The 21,121-nt window shown below is 41.9% G+C and overlaps 1 protein-coding gene across 1 annotated transcript in view; it reads left to right on the top strand.

Moving 5' to 3' along the window:
• Positions 1-2,171: 2,171 nt before the first annotated feature.
• The window catches only part of LOC127057806 (aromatase), a 44,994-nt gene continuing 26,044 nt past the window's right edge, over positions 2,172-21,121 (top strand). Inside the window, exon 1 of the mRNA XM_050966910.1 lies at positions 2,172-2,233. The gene's annotated coding sequence lies outside the window, so the exon portion shown is untranslated. The remainder of the gene's footprint in view (positions 2,234-21,121) is intronic.

Raw genomic sequence — 21,121 nt, 5'->3', positions numbered from 1 at the left:
TCCTATTACCGCCCAGCCCCATCCTGATTTTTCACACTTGCTGTCTGTTCACCCTATTTTTAACTGCCCTCTATTCCTCTCTGAATGTATGTGTGATAATTTCAGGTTGAAATGTCAACCTTTAATGCACACAAAAAGTGCATGCCTCTCCCTGGAGACTTTACTTACCCTCTCCCTCACCCCAGTGATAGGGAAACTACCTATTACAGTCTTGACTCAGCAGAAACACTTGCCTACTTTTTACCGCCTCAGCACTTCTCTGCCCGATACCTAGCAGCCCCACTCCCCAACTCACCTACCTCCTGCTGCCCAAGGGCTTCTCTTCTGCCTGGATCCCACTTCCCCATATTCACCCTCCCCTGCTTCCCACTGTCCCAGGACCCTCTCTCTGTTATAGGGTCACGAATGAAGGGAGGGAGCAGTAGCAGGGCAGATCTAGGTCCTCAGCCCTGAAGCTCTCTCACACAGCTCTGAATCTCATGAGTTTGAAGGCGCTTCTTGCATCATCAAACAGCTCCCCCCTGAAGACACCAAAATCCCACCACTTATGATCAGCTCATGAGAGCTGGCAACACTGATTCCTGTAGCTGTTTCGTGCTGACTCCCCTTACCCAGGCTGGGGGGAGCTGCCATTTTATTCCCTCCACATCCTACCCCCATAACTGTCCTCTGCATCCCCCTCAGCCTCCCTCCTGTTCCCACATCATCTGCACCCACCTCAGCCTCTCCCTTGCTCCCTTATCTCCCTGTACTCCCCCAGCCTCCTTCCTAGCCTTCAGCCTCCCCTGCCCCCCATAACTCCCTGGAACTCCTAACTCGGATTCCTGCTCCAACATTCCCGAAACCTCCCTCCTTCCTCAGGCTCCTCTTGGTCCCCACGTCCCCCTCCAGCCCCTAAATCTGTCTTCTGCTCCCTCCACTGTCTGCTCCCCCTCACTCTTCCACCTTTCACAGTGTCGCTGCTGCTCATCAAGTCCCTGTGTTCTGTCTAGATCCCTGAACCATAACAGGACAGTGGGCACGGCTTCAATCTTACTGAAAACAGTGGGAGGTGGCAGCCAACTTTATTAAGGGCAGCCTCACTTCTACATGGAGATAGACTATACGGCAATGGCTGCCATCTTGCTGGCTTCAGTCCCCTTGTCAGTAATAAGGAAAACCAATGAGTTGAAAATGGCTCACAGCAAAGACTGGGCAGTCACAGAGCACAAATCCCAGTGATGATTGAACCTGGTGATATTTTGAACAAAAAGAATCATGCTTGTAGTTGTTTCCATTACTTCACACTGACTATACAGACACTCTAGGCTTCATAGTGATACACTACACAAAGTGACAATCCTGGAGTCTTCTTATATAGATCACTGGCAGCGGCCACTAATTGACTAAGGATTTGCCATTCTTATACAGTCTGAGTAGAAGTTGGGAGGGTGACCTCTGCGTTGGATTTGAGAATAATTAATTGCTGTAGGTATATTATCCTCAGGTATTATTTTTAATCTTGCCCTCTAACAAAGCTGCAAATCTTTTTCCAAAGCAAATTGGGCTTGTAGCAACATCTTAAGCAACTGCAAAATAACTCATTTGTATTTCCATAGGGTAAATTAGAGTTACAAAGTTGGCCGCAGCTATACAAGTAACTAGGAGCACTATAAAACAGAAGTTAAAAGAAACAAGCAGCGTATGCAATTCCTCAAAAGAATCATTATGACAGTGTAACCCGTGTGTGTCGTTATGTGTATTGTATCTGTAGACAGTCAGAAACAGGATAGATCTTTAAAAGACCCATTAGTTATCCAACTGCCAATTCAGGATTGCTCCATACAACACATTTTATATTGTTTTGTCCATTCCAGTTTTAAATATCCAAAGTACTGCAGCTTCCATTTCTTCGCATTTATGCAGGAAATTATTTGATTGCTTAATACATCTCAGTGTGAGGAAGCTTTGTTTCTAAAACTCTCCCATTTTCAAGGAATTAACATCATCTCATTATTCCTCATTCTGCTACCCTTTTTAACACACTTTCTTCCCCAACCTATTGCAAAACACACAAAAACCAAAAAACCTTCATCTCTAAGCAACTGATCTCTTAGCAACAAGAAGCACCTTCATAAGAGATGCCACACAGAATGGTCATCAGAAAACCTGTTCTGATCTTTAAAAGGAGTGCACCCGTTAACACAGGTAGCTCTCATCAGGAGCTGAACAAAGTGATAACAAAAGGACACAGGTAATTTATTTAACATTCATATTTTAGCATTTTTTCCTTAAAAAATGAAGCCAGAACAACTGTGAAAGAGAAATAGATTCTTTTTGATGAATTTTAGAGTTGCTTTGATCTTAGTTTATTCTGGCTAACTTTCTGTAAATGATATAATGTCTAACTAGCTTTTTACATAAAGAGCATAAAGCATTTTTACTCAAATATGTCTTGCAATTTAAAACAAAATAATAGAAACTCATTTTGTAAGTATTTATTATGGGATGTTTCACTTTTTTAAAAAAAAAAAAGAGCACATTTTGGCAGAACTATTGCAATATGAAATTGTTCATTTCACTCAACTTTTGAAACCATTTAGACAGTACGAAAAGTATTTAATTACAAACTTCTTGCATTTTTGGTGCAAATTCCATGGGCAAGAAATATGCTCTCTGTCTAATGTTTCAGTGCCTTCTGGGTTCCTTCTACCTAGAATAACCTTTTCTCTGTCCATATGCACTGCTGGAGAGAAAAATTTGCTCCATAACTAGAAATGGGAGAGAATGGATATTGTCAACTGTTAGCCGGATTCTCGAAGTAAAGCTAAGCAGAAAGTGACTGGAATTGGGCAAAGTATGGTTTCCAAGTAACACAGCCATAGCAGGGAGAAATCAACTCTCAGAATTATGAAAATTGAGGTGAACAAGAAGGCATTGGGTAGAACAGTACACATCTAAAACTGATCTGGAGAGTTGGTTAATTGTCTCATGGCCACTGGTGTTTTCTGTGGTAAGGATCTGTCTTTACTTAAACGGCTAGAATTTCCTCCTTGTCCACTTCTGATACATACAGTTGTTTGAACAGAAAATTATGTCTGGAAAAACTGTAGTCTAAATGAGTTTTGTTATTTCCAAACCAAAGTTGTTTTTGCTTCTCTAAACTTTATTAACATACTCATTGGAATATATGCAGTGGTTTTCATATTCGAGGTAACATTTGGTGAGGTTACAGACAGAAAAGTCACTATGTGAAAAGTGATGCCACTTAAAAAAATAGCTCCCTCTATCTTTATAAGTCATATCTGTTTACCAACAAAAACAGGTTTCTACTACTATTAGCATTGCCATGGTAGACATATAATCATGACAAAGAGATCTGGATTCTGTTCTCTCTATATATGATAAAATAAATTGTCTGCTCAGTTATAATTGTATAATCTATATTACTAGTATGAAGTAAGAGGCAAAAAGAACACAGCTGGATTTTCAGATAACAGGCAGAGTTTTCAGGGCTGCTGGCAGTTAAGAAAAACAGTTGTTGACATGTAAACTGAGCAAATTTGATACAGAAATTAGAGATATAAATACTGATCATCCATTCGCCACTAATTTTTCTGTCACTTTTGAAGGTATAATTGACTTTAAGTTGTCCTAAAAGTTTCTTTTGGACAAGATATGGGAATAATATTGTTTACAAGACTCTCAAACCAGAAATAAAAAAAAACAAAACAAAAACTTGCAAATGTCCCTACAAATTAGACCATTGTTAGTATATATGTTTGAATCTGCTTTGTCTGTTAGTATATCTGTCTCAATCTGATGGCTAGCATGAATTGATATACTCTCATTCTGCATCAGCCAGTGTTTTGGATTAAAAGGTACAATGCAAAAATCATCATCTATCTTCAATAGGGGATGCTACTTTTCATGAACACTACTTTGGTCTCTAAGCAACAAAAAAGTCCTATTGTAAAAGCGACACAATTGGCAAGGTATTTTTCAGATCATACGTCAGAATGTAATTAAAATCTCAGGAAGGGCCATTGTCCAAATTCTAATTTCAGAACCTTCTTATTTTTCATGGAAATTGTAATTTAATCAATCACGGATCATTGTGGAAATGAAGACCCCTATTGTGCAGTCACTGGGACACCATATAGTGTACCTTCCCTCGTATTTTCATCTAATGTAAATAACAGCCCCCAAGGTACCATGATGATTGGCATGAAAGAAAGGTGGATGCAACGCTCCCTATAAAGTTACACAAAGCAGGTGTGTTTTCTAGTCTCATTTACTATGGGCAACTAACATCACTCTATAACTGAGTAGGTCTATTAATACATTAAGGCAAAATTTGCAGAAGTTACTAGTGATTTTGGGTGCCTCTGTTTTTGGGTGCACAACTTGGGTCTTGAATTTCAGAAACCACTGAGCAACCACGCTCTGAAAAATGAAGTTGGCCACCCAAGAACTGAGGCATCCAAAATCACTGGTGACTTTTGAAAGTGTTGGCTTAAGTTCATACTGGTGTAATACTGAGCCTGCCATTTTATACCACCACAACTAAACAAGGCATCCACATGGCCTTGGTCATGTTTTGACACTGTCCTCTAGGTCATAGTGATTGTGCTGTAATGTTAAGAGATTCTATTATCCTGTTGCGTCATCCCGAAAGATATTTGGGACCATTTTAATACCTTGCAGGGTACAGGACTGTCCTGTCAAAGTGAGACTGCTCTTTCGGCAGGGGGAGGTGGGTGGAGAAGAGATGAGTGACGATTTGCACAGTATTCCAGGAGAGAATACACTGAAAGGATCATGACAAAATGTCCTTAAAATAAGAGCATTGTGCAAAAATATGCCTGTTCTGGAGAAATCATTGCATAGATTTGTACCCATCCAAAAGGTAGAATATATATCGACTCAGATACAGGAAACATTGCCTGTAGTACTCTACCCCAAAGGGGTATTGTGAGGATACATATATTAAAGATTGTGAGGTGCTCAGATACTACAGAAAGGGGGTCACATAAATGCATTAGATAAACCTGTATTACTTAAGAAAATATATCATAGACATAAAAATGATAAGAATTGTGAGGAAGGAGGGAGCACTGCTGTGTTTGGGGACATTGGTTAATTGGAATATGGTGACCTGCTCTGACCAAAGATGCATACTAACTACATACACTAAATAGAGCACAGTAGTGTGCTGAAGCTCTGTCAGGTAAGCCTGAAGGAGGGGTGCTGCTAGGCTAGGCACCCACCCAAACAGAGATTATAATTATCCCCCCTACAAGGGCAGTTTTCTTGCTCTTTTTTAGTGATGTTTGTAACCTGAAGCTCTTATTGGCATTTCCATAATCCGACAAGAAGCCAGGTATAAGCAGTAGCCAAAAGTACAACCTTTCCTCTTGGAAGTGGACCTCCTTGTAGACAATCCCACTGCTGTCACTCCAAGACTAGATTTTGGGTAATGCTCTCAACATGGGGCTACACCAACAGACCATTTGGATACTTCAGGTGGTACGGTGACCACATTACTCCAATACTCTCATCTGTACTGGCCTCCAATTCATTTCTGGTCTCATTTAGAGGTGTGAGTTTTGATCTTTTAAGAGTGGTAAGTAGTTTGAGGATTCTCTGTGACACAGATGCAGCAATAGCTCAAGCAGCTTTGCTGATCACAAACAGCCATTTGGAATAAACAGGAAAGGGATGGCAGAAGCACATTTTCCCCAAGAGGTCTTCAGTTATGGAACTGTCTCCTTGCTCCTACGGCTTTCATCTATCAGAGACCTAATGTGCTGATCTCCAGGTCATATTGCAATGCATAGCCAACGTGACGTTGCAGTCTATACAATTTTATAAAAATATGCTAATGAGTGAATATAATGTAACTGAAATATGCTTCATGCAAAAGGTCTCTGGTAAGGTATCAATACAAAGCTTACAATCTACTGAGTGTGTTCATCCTATTAGTATAAATGTACCACTCTTGTATCTGAAACTAGAAATATGAAATATAACTCTGAGGGCCTATTGTAATTATACAAAGTGTGGGCCATTAATGGTGGTTTGGAATCTCTCATTAACCAGGACAGTTGTTTGCAGATGGCTGTGTTTTACCTGTAAGTCTTCCCTGTACATGTGAGTGCTGGCAAGTGGGTAATGAAGTCTTGCAGTAACATGTGATCATGTCACCTGAACTGGAATCCATCTTTAACCTGTTGTCTTTCCATTGAGAAGCAGGGGGTGGGAACCCAGAGAGGGACAAAGGATTCTTGCCTTATGCAAAAGATATATAAAGGGGTGGAACAGAACAAAGGGAGGAGAGCAAGCCATCATGAAGAATCCCCTAGCTACCACCTGAGCTGGAACAAGAGCTGTACCAGGGGAAAGAATTGTGCCCAGGCCTGGAAGGTGTCCATTTAGAGGGGAAAAAACTTACTGAAGCACCTCTGAGGGTCAGATTATCTGTATTCAGTTTGATTAGACATAGATTTGCGTGTTTTATTTTATTTTGCTTGGTGACTTACTTTGTTCTGTCTGTTACTACTTGGAACCACTTAAATCCTACTTTCTGTATTTTAATAAAATCACTCTTTACCTATTAATTGACCCAGAGTATGTTATTAATACCTGGGGGATCAAACAGCTGTGCATATCTCTCTATCAGTATTATAGAGGGTGAACAATTTATGAATTTACCCTACCTAAGCTTTATACAGGGTAAAACGGATTTATTTGAGGTTAGACCCCATTGGGAATTGGGCATCTGAGTGTTAAAAACAGGAACACTTCTGTGACCTGTTTTCAGGTAAACCTGCAGCTTTGGGGCAAGTAATTCAGACCCTGGGTCTTCGTTGGAGCAGACGGGAGTGTCTGGCTCAGTAAAACAGGGTATTGGGGTCCCAAGCTGGCAGGGAAAGCAGGGCCAGAAGTAGTCTTGGCACATCGGGTGGCAGCTTCCAAGGTGGATTCTGTGATCCAACATGTCACAGTGGCGTAGATTGTTCCAGCTCAGGTGGCAGCTAGGGGATTCTTCAAGATGGGTCCTCTCCTCCCTTTGTTCTGTTCCACCCCTTTATATATCTTTTGCATAAGGCAAGAATCCTTTGTCCCTCTCTGGGTTCCCACCCCCTCCTTCTCAATGGAAAGACACCAGGTTAAAGATGGATTCCAGGTCAGGTGACATGATCACTGCAAGACTTCATTGCCCACTTGCCAGCACACACGTATACAGGAAGACTTACAGGTAAAACACTGTACCTTGCAGATGGCTGTACTTACAGCCATCTGCAAACAATTGTCCTGGTTAATGGGAGTCATCAAGATTCCAAACCACCATTAATGGCCCACACTTTGTATAATTACAATAGGCCCTCAGAGTTGTATTTCATATTTCTAGTTTCAGATACAAGAGTGGTACATTTATACAAATAGGATGATCACACTCAGTAGATTCTAACCTTTGTAATGATACCTTACAAGAGACCTTTTGCATGAAGCATATTCCAGTTACATTATATTCACTCATTAGAATATTTTTATAAAATCATATAGACTGCAATGTCACAGCTAATTTCTCAAATTTTCACTGACATAGGAATAGAGGGGCTGATTGTGTAGACTGAGGTTGAAGGTTTCATTTCTATGGGGTATTTCTTTTTTCTGTATTGATACAGGAATATATTCATACTATAATTACTGTACTGGTACATAGCATTTTAGATAGGCGCCATTCAGACATCTAACTAAATAATGCACATTTGATGTATAGCTACAAATCAACAAGATGCATCATCAAAGTAGCAATCCCAATGACCCAGGAACAGCTGGTAACCTTTAATAGGCTGCACATGGCCCCTGCAACCACCAGTGGAGACCAGGATGGGATACAATTGTGGATCTTGCTCTTCCCAGGCTGTAAGTAAAGCTTTATATTATTTCAGGTGTGATAATCAGTATCTTGTTTGATCATTAGTCATGGTGTAGAGGAGTTTTGCTAAGATGTGCTATGGTAGAATTTCTTGCAAAACATCTGTGTACTGTAGGTAGGCTTTTTATCTAGCTGTTCTTTATGTGCGCAGACAAAGCCCTTACTTTATGAACAATAAAATAACCATAACTGTTGAGTCAATGTCCAACTGTCACACCAGCATGGCATAACCTTCCCTTCTCTTTCAGATTTGCAGTGTTCCCATACTCACTCATGTTGCAAAGATAGAAGAAGGAAGAGCTGAGGGGCAACAGGCAAGCTGAAGTGCTGTACCAGGATATTATTACATAATTTCAAGGACAGAAAGGGACACTGCTTCCCAATCTAACAGACCTGCATCCTGGAATGTGATTGAAATCTTGGAGATGAGAGAAATTGCATGGTGGAGGGTGAAGAAGGAGTTTGGAAAAAGACTGGAGGACACAGAAGTAGTGGGTCAAATCTTCTCTTGGCAATGGAGAGAGTGTAGCCCGTTATTTTCCTTGTGCTGATTGTTTATTCATACTTTTCCATTCTGATTGTATTTCATAGTGTTCTTTTGTTTAAGTTTTCCTTATGTTTCTAATGTTTATTGGTGTTTAATAGTAACCACTTATATTTAAATTCTTTTTTTCATAGATTTAAAATGTGCATGTGGTCGGGGAGCGATGACTAACATGATATTTTATTTTAAACGAAGGGTTTCAAAATGCTCGTGCAAATAAAATAAAATTAACAGATGGCTTTTGGTTGGTTTGTTCATGTATTTATTTCTATGGGTTTGGAAGGGTGCTTGTATCTCTGTGTTTGTGGTATATAGGCAGGGTACTGATGATAAACTTAATCATACAGTGAATTTAAGGCCAGACCTCTCATCTTCTGTTTTCTAGATATCCTCTGAAAAAAAGATTTACTACTAATAGTGCTATATAGAGTGTGGATTTATAAGGCCGTGGATAAGCATCCTTTGACTCTGTTGCTTCAGCTGGTGAAATATTTTTAATAGACTTCTATTGTTCACCTATAATTCTCTGCATTCATGAGCAATAAGACTTTTTAAATTATCCAGTATAATGAAAAGGAACCTAACACTGGGAAAAAAGATACTTCCCAATCCACTACTCTGAAATGGCCTCTGAGTTAATTGAGAAGACTCGTTGACTACTTGGAGGGTCAATAAACTTGAGCTCCAATGGGAGGGAAATGACTTCACTGGAAAAGCCTAACCCCTACCCTTTGATGTCTAAAGCTAGGGATCATTAGCTCAAACATGCAGGACCGGTGCAAGGGGTTTTAGCGCCCTAGGCGCAGGGCAATTTCACCGCCCCGCACACTGGTCCCGTGGCTCCGGTGGAGCTGCTGCAGTTGTGCCTGCGGAGGGTCCGCTGGTCCGCGGCTCCAGTGGAGCTTCCACAGTGGTGCCTGCGGGAGGTCCACCGGAGCCGCGGGAGCAGCCGACCGTCCGCAGGCATGACTGCGGCAGCTCCACCGGAGCCGCGGACCAGTGGACCCTCTGCAGGCATGACTGCGGCAGCTCCACCGGAGCCACCTGCTACCCCCTCTGGCAAAATGCCGCCCACCAATAATCCTGGCGCCCTAGGCAATTGCCTAGGCTGCCTAAATGGAAGCGCCGGCCCTGCAAACATGATACTAATTATTATGACCAAAATCTTGCAGGATACTGCAGCTCAAAACTATCATTGTTAATATCATGCAGAGGCAAATCAGAAGCCAGCACATCTCTGGGACGTGGATATAACACATTCCCTGAAGAACAGGTGGCAACTGCATTTTGCATTAAAGTTTCTGAATGGTCTTCTGGTGTAACCCAATGTACATAACAGTAATCAGAACAGGAGATGACAAAAGCACCGATAATAATGGCAAGGTCACAACCACTCTGCTAAGCAAAGATGGAAAATATATTCTTATCTACAGCTTTTACCTGGACACACAAAAGAGCCAAGAATCCAATAAGACTTCTACATTACCTGTCACAAAAGGGTGAATCCACTCAACTGAAAGGGCAGAATGCTTCCTTTTGCTTTGGTTGCCCCCAATCCCAACATCACCCCACTCTTATTAATTAACTAACTAGTTCAGCATGGTGCCCCAATCTTAGCCCGACACTCAAAGGTAAGTGATCGAATTAAAAACATGTCACCATGAGGGACAGTACCGAAACCCAAACTGCCTCCCCATCTCCAGCACCACCTTCTAGTATACTCTGAACAGAAGTGACAGCAGATCCTTGCTCATCCCAATACTGCTCTCAGGGTCCTATCAGAAGAGAGAATAGACCCATTCAAGTGCAATTCTCTCTCTCTCTCTGCCAGGATTGACTGACATGGTGGTTGATTATATGGTGGTTGATTATAGTACATGGATTGGGATTTAGGAGTCCTGGGTTCAATTGCTAGGTATGCCACAGACTTCCTGTGTGACCTTGGTTAAGTCACTTAAAACCTACCCTGAGTGCCTGCTCCTCATCTGTAAAGTGGGGATAATCTTTTTCTCATTACAGTTTCTTCAAGGCAGGAGTTGTCTCTTGCTAGATCTTTGTGCAGTGCTTGGCACAATGTTCTGACTATAGCTCTAGATATCATTAGGGAAGAGCTAACTGTAAGTTTTAGGTATTAATTATGGTTAAATATGCAGATTAGGAAACGGTGTTTCTTTTTCTGATGTGCAGTGAAGCCTTTTTAAAAAGAACACTATATGGACAAAAATAGAAGTATTTTTTCCTGGAGTAGAAAAATGTAAACAAAAATGGAAGGCAGCACTCCACATCCTATTACAAAATGCAAGAAAATGCAGATGGCATCATTTATGGCAAGGTGTATGCTTTGTCATAATGGAGTCATAATTAAGCAAGTAAAAAGGGAAATAAGAAATCATGGAACTCCTGAAAATGAAAAAAAAATATCAGGAAGGAGTGATAGATGGATATTAGGTGCATGGTACATCCTGAAGGAACTCTTTTAGTGCCATTCCTTCATATCCTGTAAGAATTACAGCATTAGAGAAAAACTATGCATATGGCACCAGAGGAATTTCTGATAGACCCAGGCCAGCTGGGTACAGCAGAGTTGTCGGAAGCTGAGATACTGACCTCTGGAGAAGCAGTTTCTGTTCCCTGACTGACCAGAGCAGGGGCTGCTCCAGGCAAAGGTGGACACCTGATGCAGTGGCCAGGTAAACAGGAAAAGCCCCGCGAAATTTTGATTTTCATTTCCTGTTTGCCCAGCGTGGAGCTCTGATCAGCACGGTTGGCAATGCAGTCCCAAATCCAAAAAGAGCTCCAGCATGGACCGTATGGGAGATACTGGATCTGATTGCTGTATGGGGAGAAAAATCTGTTCTATCAGAGCTCCGTTACAGAAGACGAAATGCCAAAGAATTTGAAAAAAAAAATCTACAGGCTACACAGTGCTGCATGACAAGCGTAAGGGGAAGCCAGAGACTCAAATGGACACTCATGGAGGGAGGGAGGGGGTACTGAGAACTCCAGCTATCCCACAGTCCCCAGCAGTCTCCAAAAAGTATTTGCATTCTTGGCTGAGCTCTCAATGCCTGTAGGTTCAAACACATTGTCCGGCGTGGTTCAGGGAATAGCTCGTCAATTTACTCCCCTCCCCCCCATGAAAGAAAAGGGAAAGAAATCGTTTCTTGACTTCTTTCAATGTCACCCTATGTCTACTGAATGCTGCTGGTAGACGCGATGCTGCAGCAGTGAAGAGCAGTATCCACTCCTCTCCCCTGCCCGGTGGCAGACAGTGCAGTAGGACTGGTAATCGTCCTTGTTATCAACCCGTGAGTGCTCCTGGCTGGCTTCAGGTGAGGCTGGCTGGGGGCACGTGGGTGAAAATAGGAATGATTCCCGGTCATTCCCAGTAGATGGTACAGAACGGCTGGTAACCGTCCTCATCATAGCAACTGGGGGCTGAGCTCCATCAGCCCCCTCCCTTTCCTGTGTAAAGAAAAGATTCTGTCCTGCCTGGACTATCATAGCAGCGGCATGCTGGGCTTCTCTCCCCCGCACCACTTAATGTCCTGCCAGGACTGTCATAGCACCGGGAGGCTGCCTCCCCCTCATTTTATCTCACTAACAAGTCATTGTTTCTTATTCCTGCATTCTTCATAACTTCATGACACAAATACGGGGGACACTGCCATGGTAGCCCAGGAAGGTTGGGGGAGGAGGGAAGCAACAGGTGGGGTTGTTGCAGCGGCACCCCCCTGTGAATGGCATGTAGCTCATCATTTCTGCGGGATCTGACACGGAGCAGCTGTGCTCTCTGATACACTGCTTCTCTACTACACTTGCCCCATATTCTAGGCAGGACTGACTCTATTTTTAGAAACCATAAAGGAGGGATTGACTCAGTGAGTCATTCCCAGTTTTGCCTTTGCGCCTCCGGCCAATCTCAGCCAGGGGCACCCATGATAGCAGCAGACAGTACAGAAGGACGGATAACCGTCATCTCTTTGTCAATTTACACCGGCAGCAGAAGGTACAGAACAACTGGTAATCGTCTCTGCTATCATGCAAAAGCAAATGAATGCTGCTGTGTAGTGCTGGAGTATCGCCTCTGTCCGCGGCAACCAGTACACATACGGTGACTGTAAAAAAAAAAGCTGAACGAGCTCCATGGTTGCCGTGCTATGGCGTCTGCCAGGGCAATCCAGGGAGAAAGGGCGCAAAATGATTGTCTGCCGTTGCTTTCCCGGAGGAAGGAATGAGTGACGACATTTACCCAGAACCACCCGCGACAATGATTTTTGCCCCATCAGCCATTGGGCTCTCAACCCCGAATTCTAAGGGGCGGGGGAGACTGCGGGAACTATGGGATAGCTACGGAATAGCTACCCACAGTGCAACACTCCGGAAATCGACGCTAGCCTCGGACCATGGATGCACACCACCGAATTAATGTGCTTAGTGTGGCTGCATGCACTCGACTTTATACAATCTGTTTTATAAAACCGGTTTATGTAAAATCGGAATAATCCCGTAGTGTAGACGTACCCTAAGGTAAGAGTGAAGAAGAGACAAGCAGGAGAGCTGTGGGGAAGTGGCCCAGGGAAATGTAGCAACTCTGGCAGTGAAATGTCAACTGCCAACAGCTGCTGCCATTAGGGTCCCTAGGCTAGACCCTGGAGTAGAAGGTGGGCCTGGGTTTCCCCCCAACCTGTCACTACAGAAGCACTACTTGGGAGAGGAAGTCAGGCCCCTGTCAGGATAGGAAGCTAAACTGTTCTGGAATAAGCCTGTAGGGACAACAGAGACTGTGGTTGTTCTTTCACCAATCCCTTGCTAGCTTATGATGAAAAGGACACAGTAGACTGTAACCCTGGCCCTAGAGAGAGAAGGACTATGTGGAAGGTTGCAGTGAGCCTCTGAGGCTAGCATAAACTGCCTGGAAGCGCGGGACCCACAGGGACAAGGTCGGAGCTCTGCCGCACCATATTCAATATACTTTTGCAATCAGAAGGGCAAAGCTATGGGACTTGATCCTGCAAGGTGCTGAGCACTCTATGTCAATCTAGCAAAACACTTAAGCACATGCTTAAACTTTGAGCATGTGAAGAGTCCCACTGACTTCAGTGTGATTATTCATGTGCTTAGTTTCCAGAGTGATTGTTTTTCTGGTTTTGGCTACAATGCTCAGCACCTGGCAAGATCATGCCCATAACGAGCTAAATTATAATCATATTGTTCACATCAGAACACTAAGGCTGAAGGAGTTCTGCACAAGTCTGGTAGACAAAATATAATCTAAATAAATACTTTCTTCAAGCTATGGATTTTATTGCAGAAAAACACATCACAGCTTTCTTATTAAAAAACATGTTTAGAATATTCATCAAATTCACTGCAACTGTGTGGAATCTGTTGCTACTGCAATAAAAAAAATCTTCTTTGTGTAAATAGTCACATTCCTTATGGATAGCCTGCACTGGACTATTATTGGTTAGAGTACAACAGAAGTTGAGCTAGAAACATTTTATATGGGGATTGTCTATCCACTTCCCAATGTATGAAATTAACTTCTTTTTTCCCCATCCAGGTGTACTCCATTTTCCCTGCTTCCTCTCCACTTTAGCGCTTTCTTTATATCACATTTAAGCAGCATCCACAGAATAAATAGAATGTAACTTGATGTGCAACACGCAGCTTTTGGCAGGTGTCTATTCACAAGTGTATGGCTGAACCTTTGCCATTTGAATGAGACCTTCAACCTTAAACTAGCAATGAAAGCCGGCAATAGGTAGGATTTACCCCTAGAATAAGGAAAGGAAGGTACAACACAATTAACACCTGATAGTCCCCTCACTTACACCAAGGTAAATCAGCAGTGAAGTCAGTGGAGTTACATGTTTGTAAAACCTGTGTACAGTTAAATAAACATATCTGAATTTGTTATCCACAGTTGTTCAAAGAAAATACTCTGTCCTGAGTTAAGCCAGAGTCATTTGTGAGGATGATGTTACTCTGCAAAACTCTTGATGCTTTATAATTTTAATTAGGTAGCTATACTTCCTCAAGGAGGCTTTAAACCTTTCCTGGAGTAAAGGATGGAACGTTCTCCTCCCCTGAACCATTGATTCCACTATTAGTAGTGGAAGAAAATTCCTACAGGCAAGACTGATTCTGTGAAGAACCTTCTGGGATCAGTTAGCCTACGTCTCAATGGGGAAATCATAAACTCCTGCATACTTAGTGTACCACACTGAGCTCTGATCTCATGCCCTGTGCCATCAGGTATTCTGTGAGCCAGGTGGGAAGGATTATTGTTCACTACTTTTATTTTAAAACTTATACAGTTACAATGTTGATAACCTGAGAGGAAAAAACAAAAAATCATTTAAATGTGGACATTCTTATGCTTGACTGCAGTCCATCTAATCACTCACAGCAACATCTATTCTAAGGAATTCAGCTCAGTCTAGAAGTTTCCTAATATACTTGATTGCAGACCTTTTAGACTTATAATCTACAGTGACCTCTGGTGGCAAATACGTTAGCCGCAGTTGAAACTTGCAGTAAATACTCATAGCTCCGCAATGACAGAAACATTCTGACTCACAAAACTCGCTCTCTTGAATAGAGATGGGCTTCCCCCCAGTATTTGACTTTTACAATTTTTCCTTACTAGGCTTTCTCCTAGTCAGTATATGGGCAAAGTTAATTAACATGTTTGAAGCATCTTCTAATCAAAATGCAAATCAAGATGCGAAAACAATAACTTTTTTTTGCTAATTTCACCATTGCTTCCCCTTTCACTTCACTAATTATTTGATCTACAATATACCACCTGCCTCCCTGAAAATATAAAATCTATTAATTTTCTCCTTAAAGTAAGTAAAGATACAGTCCATTAGCAAGAATCTAACCAAATGCACAAATCAGCCTACTTATTCATGAAAGAAATAATATACACAAGGTACATTCCAGGAAGAAATTACTAGCAACAGCTAAGTCTCTGTCACTAATTCAGTTGTCATTCCTTGTTTTGTTAAGTTTCTAAGCATTTTATCAAAAGATTCAAAGGATGTGTAATAGAAATTCAAGAAATAAGAGTTTTTGCAGCAAGATCTATTATCTAGGCAAGTTTGTCTGTCAATAAACTCTTGTGCATCAGATCCATATTATTTCCTAGAATAACATTGAAGTGGGGTCACGTATGACTGTTATCAGGAGAAGCAGATACATGAAGGAGTATAAGCAGTTTGGCAGGTAGGATGGCTCAGCTGAAGTGATTCTCTGTGGGAAAAGGTCCTCCCACTCCCTCCTCACAAGATTTTTTTTTCATTAAAGTAAATAGATATAAAAAATAGAAACCTGAACATTTGGGCACTTAACACTCACTGAAACTAGGACCAACAGTTTTTCTGTGCAAGAGCAAATACATTTAAGAAAGGTAAGTGAAATCTGTTCTCTTTATAAAAGAGTTTGAGGCCGATTGTTACCTACACTGAGGGTATGTCTTTTCCCTGCAAAGACCAGGTGTGCTTTTAACTCAGGCTAGCTAACTTAGGTTAAAATAGCAGTGAAGACAAAGCAATTTGGGTTTTAACTCAGATTAGCAGCTCAAGTTCAACCAAGGCTCCCTTAAAAACTATAACGCAAGCTGTTAGCAGTGAAGAGGAGGTAACTCAGCTTGTTTTAATCCAAGTTAGCTAACCTGAGTTAACAACACATTGTTGTTGTTGCTGCTGCTTTTTGGTTTTAGTTTTGTGTTTACAGTGAAGATGTACCCTAAGACGTACCCTAGTCCAAGAAGGCAATGCACAAAGGGAACTTGTATTCCCTTGAACACTCTAGTAGTTGGTCTAGAGTGAAGATGTGGTCTATTTTGCTGTAATTTCTTCGAAAACTGGCCTGCTGTCTAGGTTGCTGTTTATCCAGGTTTCACGACAGTTGATTTGTTATTATTTTGATGAACAACTTATAGACATGCAAAAGCAAGGCAGATCGGATGATAGTTCTTTAGATTTTCTCAATCGCCTTTCTTATGCAGCAAGATGGTATTGGACTCTTTCCAACCAGACAGTATCTTCTGGATTTCCAGGTAATGGCTGAACTTTTGGGCGAGAGCTTTCCAGAGTTCCTGACCTCCCGCTTTAAGCACTTCGCTGTCAGACTGTCCTTGCCTGGAGCCTTCCTGAAGTATAATACTTAAAAGAAAAGCTGTAATTTTCCATTTTATTTCTCAAGCCACTCTGAAATACATTGTGTCTTAGTAAAGTAAAAAATATCAATGCTCACCCATCCAAAATAAGTTAGTCCTCAGAGTAAAACTCAAACTAATGACAAAGTATAACTGAGTTGGTTTCATGCCACAGCACAAAGTATCAGAGGTGCAATTTTTATTTTGACAGAAGAATAAGTGTTAAAATTAGAAGTAGTCTGAGCTTAAACCCCCATAGTCCTTGATTTTTGGAGGGGTTTGAAGTCTGAATCCATTTCTTGGTCTGAATTTTGCAGCTGGCCCATAACTTTACAATGGGACACAATCCCAGCTGTGAACACCCCTAGAAATGATCGTGTTCAAAATCTAGGACTGCCTGGAAGATACTTTGGGGTTCAGCTTTGCAAGAAGTTGAGTATCTCCTGCTAGGTGCTCAGAACCCTCACATGGCATTTGACCCTGCAGTTGAAATATTTGTTTGTATGGGTCTTTGCACAGCTGTTATTCCATGCTGTAACATCCAAATGTGCTGTCACTTATTTCTGTTTGTCTTTAGTAGTCCATGGCAATAAAGGCAGCAGAAGCAAAGGATGAACCCACCACAAGACCAAAAATAATGGAATGTTTTGCATTGCTGAGAGAATGTAGCATTATTAATTACCACTGGCAGGTTAACCAAGAATCTGCAGTTCACTGGCTGCCAAAGGTCAGAAGGAGAGACCAACAGCCCTTGAAAAACAAGGTCGCAGGGCTTGAATTTGTAATTAACATATGGCCTATATGTGGCTAAAATTATGGCACTTCTGAGAAGAAACACCTTCATTTCCTCCCTCTCTAATCCACACAGAGGTGCTATTTTTGTTTTGGTACATACCACCCTCTGGCTCATGAAGTGATTTAGCAGGTGGAAAGGGATGGAAACTAGGTGAAAAATGGAAGAAACTCATCCATTTGTACACAGTCCATTCAAGCATGCTGGCATCCAGATATTGTGGAAACACACACAGAGCACCTAAGCTTGTTTCTAATTAATCTCTCAATTTCACGTAAGAGTGCTAGGTGTTTCTATTTGTTTTTAGTTTACAATAATGCACTACTGTCATTAATATAAATACCATTGCACAGTGAAAACAACTGAATTTTTTTTAAAATTATTTGTTCAATTGCTAGCCACTTCCTCCATTCAAATTTTTCAGATCCCACACAACTGTAGTCACTCCAGCTGCATTTCACAAATTGATAGCTCCATTCTCTGCACACAAACCTCCAGAAGCCAACTCTTAACAGCTTCATTAGGGCTTGAAACCCAGGGAGACCACTCTAAAAAATGTACCTTCATTAAGCCTTGTTTTCCTCTTTATTCCTTACTCCTACCTCTTACCACTATCCATACTGCCCCTCACTTTGCCTATCCTTTGGCTCAGGTCACAATAGTGACACAAGCCTAAACCTTCGTCTGGGAGATGAGCCTCTCATCTGCATCATGCACTGGACCAACAACTTGGAGTGAAAAAGTGAGCCCAGAGTAGGTCTATTGTTTGGTAGCACACAGAACTGCCTCTAGGCTGTTGAGCTGGTCCCATATTTTGTTTTTTAAACAATAGATATACTACAAGGAAATATTTAGATACTTGTTATTTCACTGTCTGGGTGGTGGCTGTGGCCAATGGTGTTTCTAGGACTTAGTATTTGGGATAGCAGATAGATTTGGAAAACATATATCTATGGATGGAGGAACTGAACAAAGTCATTCTCCTATACAGGGGACTTTTAACTTAAAAGTACAGTAACTCCTCACTTAGTCATCCTGGTTAACATTGTTTCATTATTAGGCTGCTGATTTATTTCAGAACATACTTGTTTAAAGACACACAATATTCCATTATCAAGTTTTTGGCTTGCCCCGCTCCACCAACCTGGTTGGGGTGGGGTTGGTGAACAGGGTTTTGCCCCGTTCCGCTCGACCAGCATCTCAGCCAGGGAGCAGGCAAGCCCCTGACCCTGCTCCCCAGTAGGAGTGCCAAGCGGTGGAATGGGGCAAGCCCCCGCATCCTGACCTCGCTATGCCCCTGCCTCAACCAAGCTTCACAGTCATCATTGGTGAGTACAGTATAAAATTGTTGTTTTAAAATTATTTAAAACTTATACTGTATATGTATGTTTTTGTCTGGCAAAAAAAAAAAAAAGCCCTGGAACCTAACCCACCACCCCCAATTTACATTAATTCTTATAGGGAAATTAGATTCGCTTTACATCATTTCACTTAAAGTAGCATTTTTTAGTAACATAACTATAACGTTAAGCAAGGAGTTACTGTACTAAAGATGATACAACTGAGCTGCATATTACACCATAGAGCTGCATATTACTGCACATTCTATGGCATTCCAGAAATAGAAAGCCAGCAATGATAGCTCAATGCACTTCTCTTCTGTGATTTAAGGATGGGAAAGGAGGGAAAGAAACTGCACTGATGGAAAGAACTCACACTGCAGCCTTTCTTATGGCCCAGTACCCAAACCTTTACTCACACCAAGCAGAAATTATTAGTCTATTTGCATACAAGGGTGAGTAAGGGCAGCTAAATTGGGTCTTTAACAGCACTACCTACCTACTTGGCTTGAGACTAGCCCCTGCCTCAGATTCCCTTCACTTATGTAGAGTTGCCAACTTTCTAACTGAACAAAACCAAAAACCCTTGCTCTGGCCCTTTTCTGAGGCCCCAACCCTCTCACTCCATCCCCACTCACTCCGCTACTCGCTCTCCCCCACCCTCACTCACTCGTTCATTTTCACCAGGCTGGAGAGGGTTCCTTTCGACCAGGTGTTGGGTCTCTCAAACTTCCCACATGGTTTGGGTGCTGCAGAAACTTGGCCCTCCAGCTAAGTTATAAAAGAAAAAGTCCACCTTTTCCATCATATCAAACTCCAAACCAACATAAAACCTGAGAGGGCCTTTCACTCCAGTCTCAAGCTTGACAGAGCTCTTCCTTTTTGAGGGTCTATCTCCTCTTCGAAAAGGGTCATCTACCCTTCCTGGGATCTACTCAGTTTCTTTCATGCTTTTATAGACCCCTGACTCTCTAGGCAGCTGCCCCCATAGTCCCTCCTCAATATGGCTCTCCATAGGCCGGGTTCTCTCCAGTTCTCCCCCAGGCCATCTGCCTGGGAGTCATCCTGTGTCTAAGGCCTACCACCGAAGCCTAACCTGCTTCCGATAGTTCCCACCCTGTTCTCTTCAACCAAGCTCGCACTGACTTTTACAGGAGCAAGATGTTCTTCATCAAGCCCTACAAGGAGTCAGCTAATCAGTCACAGGTGGGGCTGGGCCCATCTCTTCTTAGCTGGGTCAATCACCCTATGATGGGCTCACCATCAAAGATACAGGGATGTAAATGAAGTTTCCAGTTTTGACTCTCAGAGAAACTGACACCCTAATATTCTTGATGAATTTTCGAGCTGAATTTCACAAATTGTGTACCTCTCTAATTAACATGATATATGAGCCAAATCCTGAATTTCATATTCAGGTAAAACTCCCACTGGAGTCAGCATTTGGGCCTATGTTTTGGTAATAAGATAAGCCTACTGCAAATCTTTGCATTAAGTTCACTCCTAGAGAGCTACTGCTATTGATCTCTCAGCTGGAACTGGGCTGCTCCATGGCACTCAACTGGCATCAAACCTGGGTTTGGGGGCATTGACCTCCAGTGACCTTTCTGATTCCTGTTAAACTTAACATATAAACTGCAATTCAAACACTCATTTAATACTAACCACTGTAATACAAGGGTCACCAGAACAAGCGAGCCTGTATGGATGGCCAGATTTTCAAAAGAGCTCAGCATTCAATTGCATCCCTTTGTGCTGAGCGATTTTGAAAATCTAGTCCCTAGAGTTAGGTTCTGGGAAGGTGATAACAACACTCATGGGATTCATATTAATCCAGGATTTAATCTATCACATCCCATACATGTCCTGGACACACATTGGAGACTGAATGTCTTACACAGTTGGGATTGGATTTTAGGAGATGAAGGTTCCAGAGGAGAGGACTTGGGGATCAGAAAGGACACTAGGGATTACTTTGGATCTTCATCCTTTGTTTCTACATCTCCATTGCATTCTTAAAATTCAGTTGCTGTCTTCATCTTCTGCAGCAGATATATGGGTATGTCAATGGTACTTATTTTAAATCACAGTCCATTACATTTATCAGAGAGCAAAGATACACAGTGATGATACACACACCCTGTACTCAGGGTATATTTTCTTGAATTGTAGAAGAAAGCAAACTTTTCCATAGGCAGCATTTTCTCTGCTTCTCTTTTACTGTCATATGAAAGCAGACATCTCCATTACCATATATGAAATCCATAATCTCTAAGGCAGTCACCTTCATGCTACTATGGGGCGACATATTGTTAACATCAGAATAACTGATGTCAGAACAACAATTATA

The sequence above is a fragment of the Gopherus flavomarginatus genome, chromosome 9, assembly GCF_025201925.1.
Source record: "Gopherus flavomarginatus isolate rGopFla2 chromosome 9, rGopFla2.mat.asm, whole genome shotgun sequence".
NCBI classification, from domain to species: domain Eukaryota; kingdom Metazoa; phylum Chordata; order Testudines; family Testudinidae; genus Gopherus; species Gopherus flavomarginatus.
The sequence above is the reverse complement of the archived record's forward strand: the minus strand, read 5'-3'. Positions and strand labels throughout refer to the sequence as shown.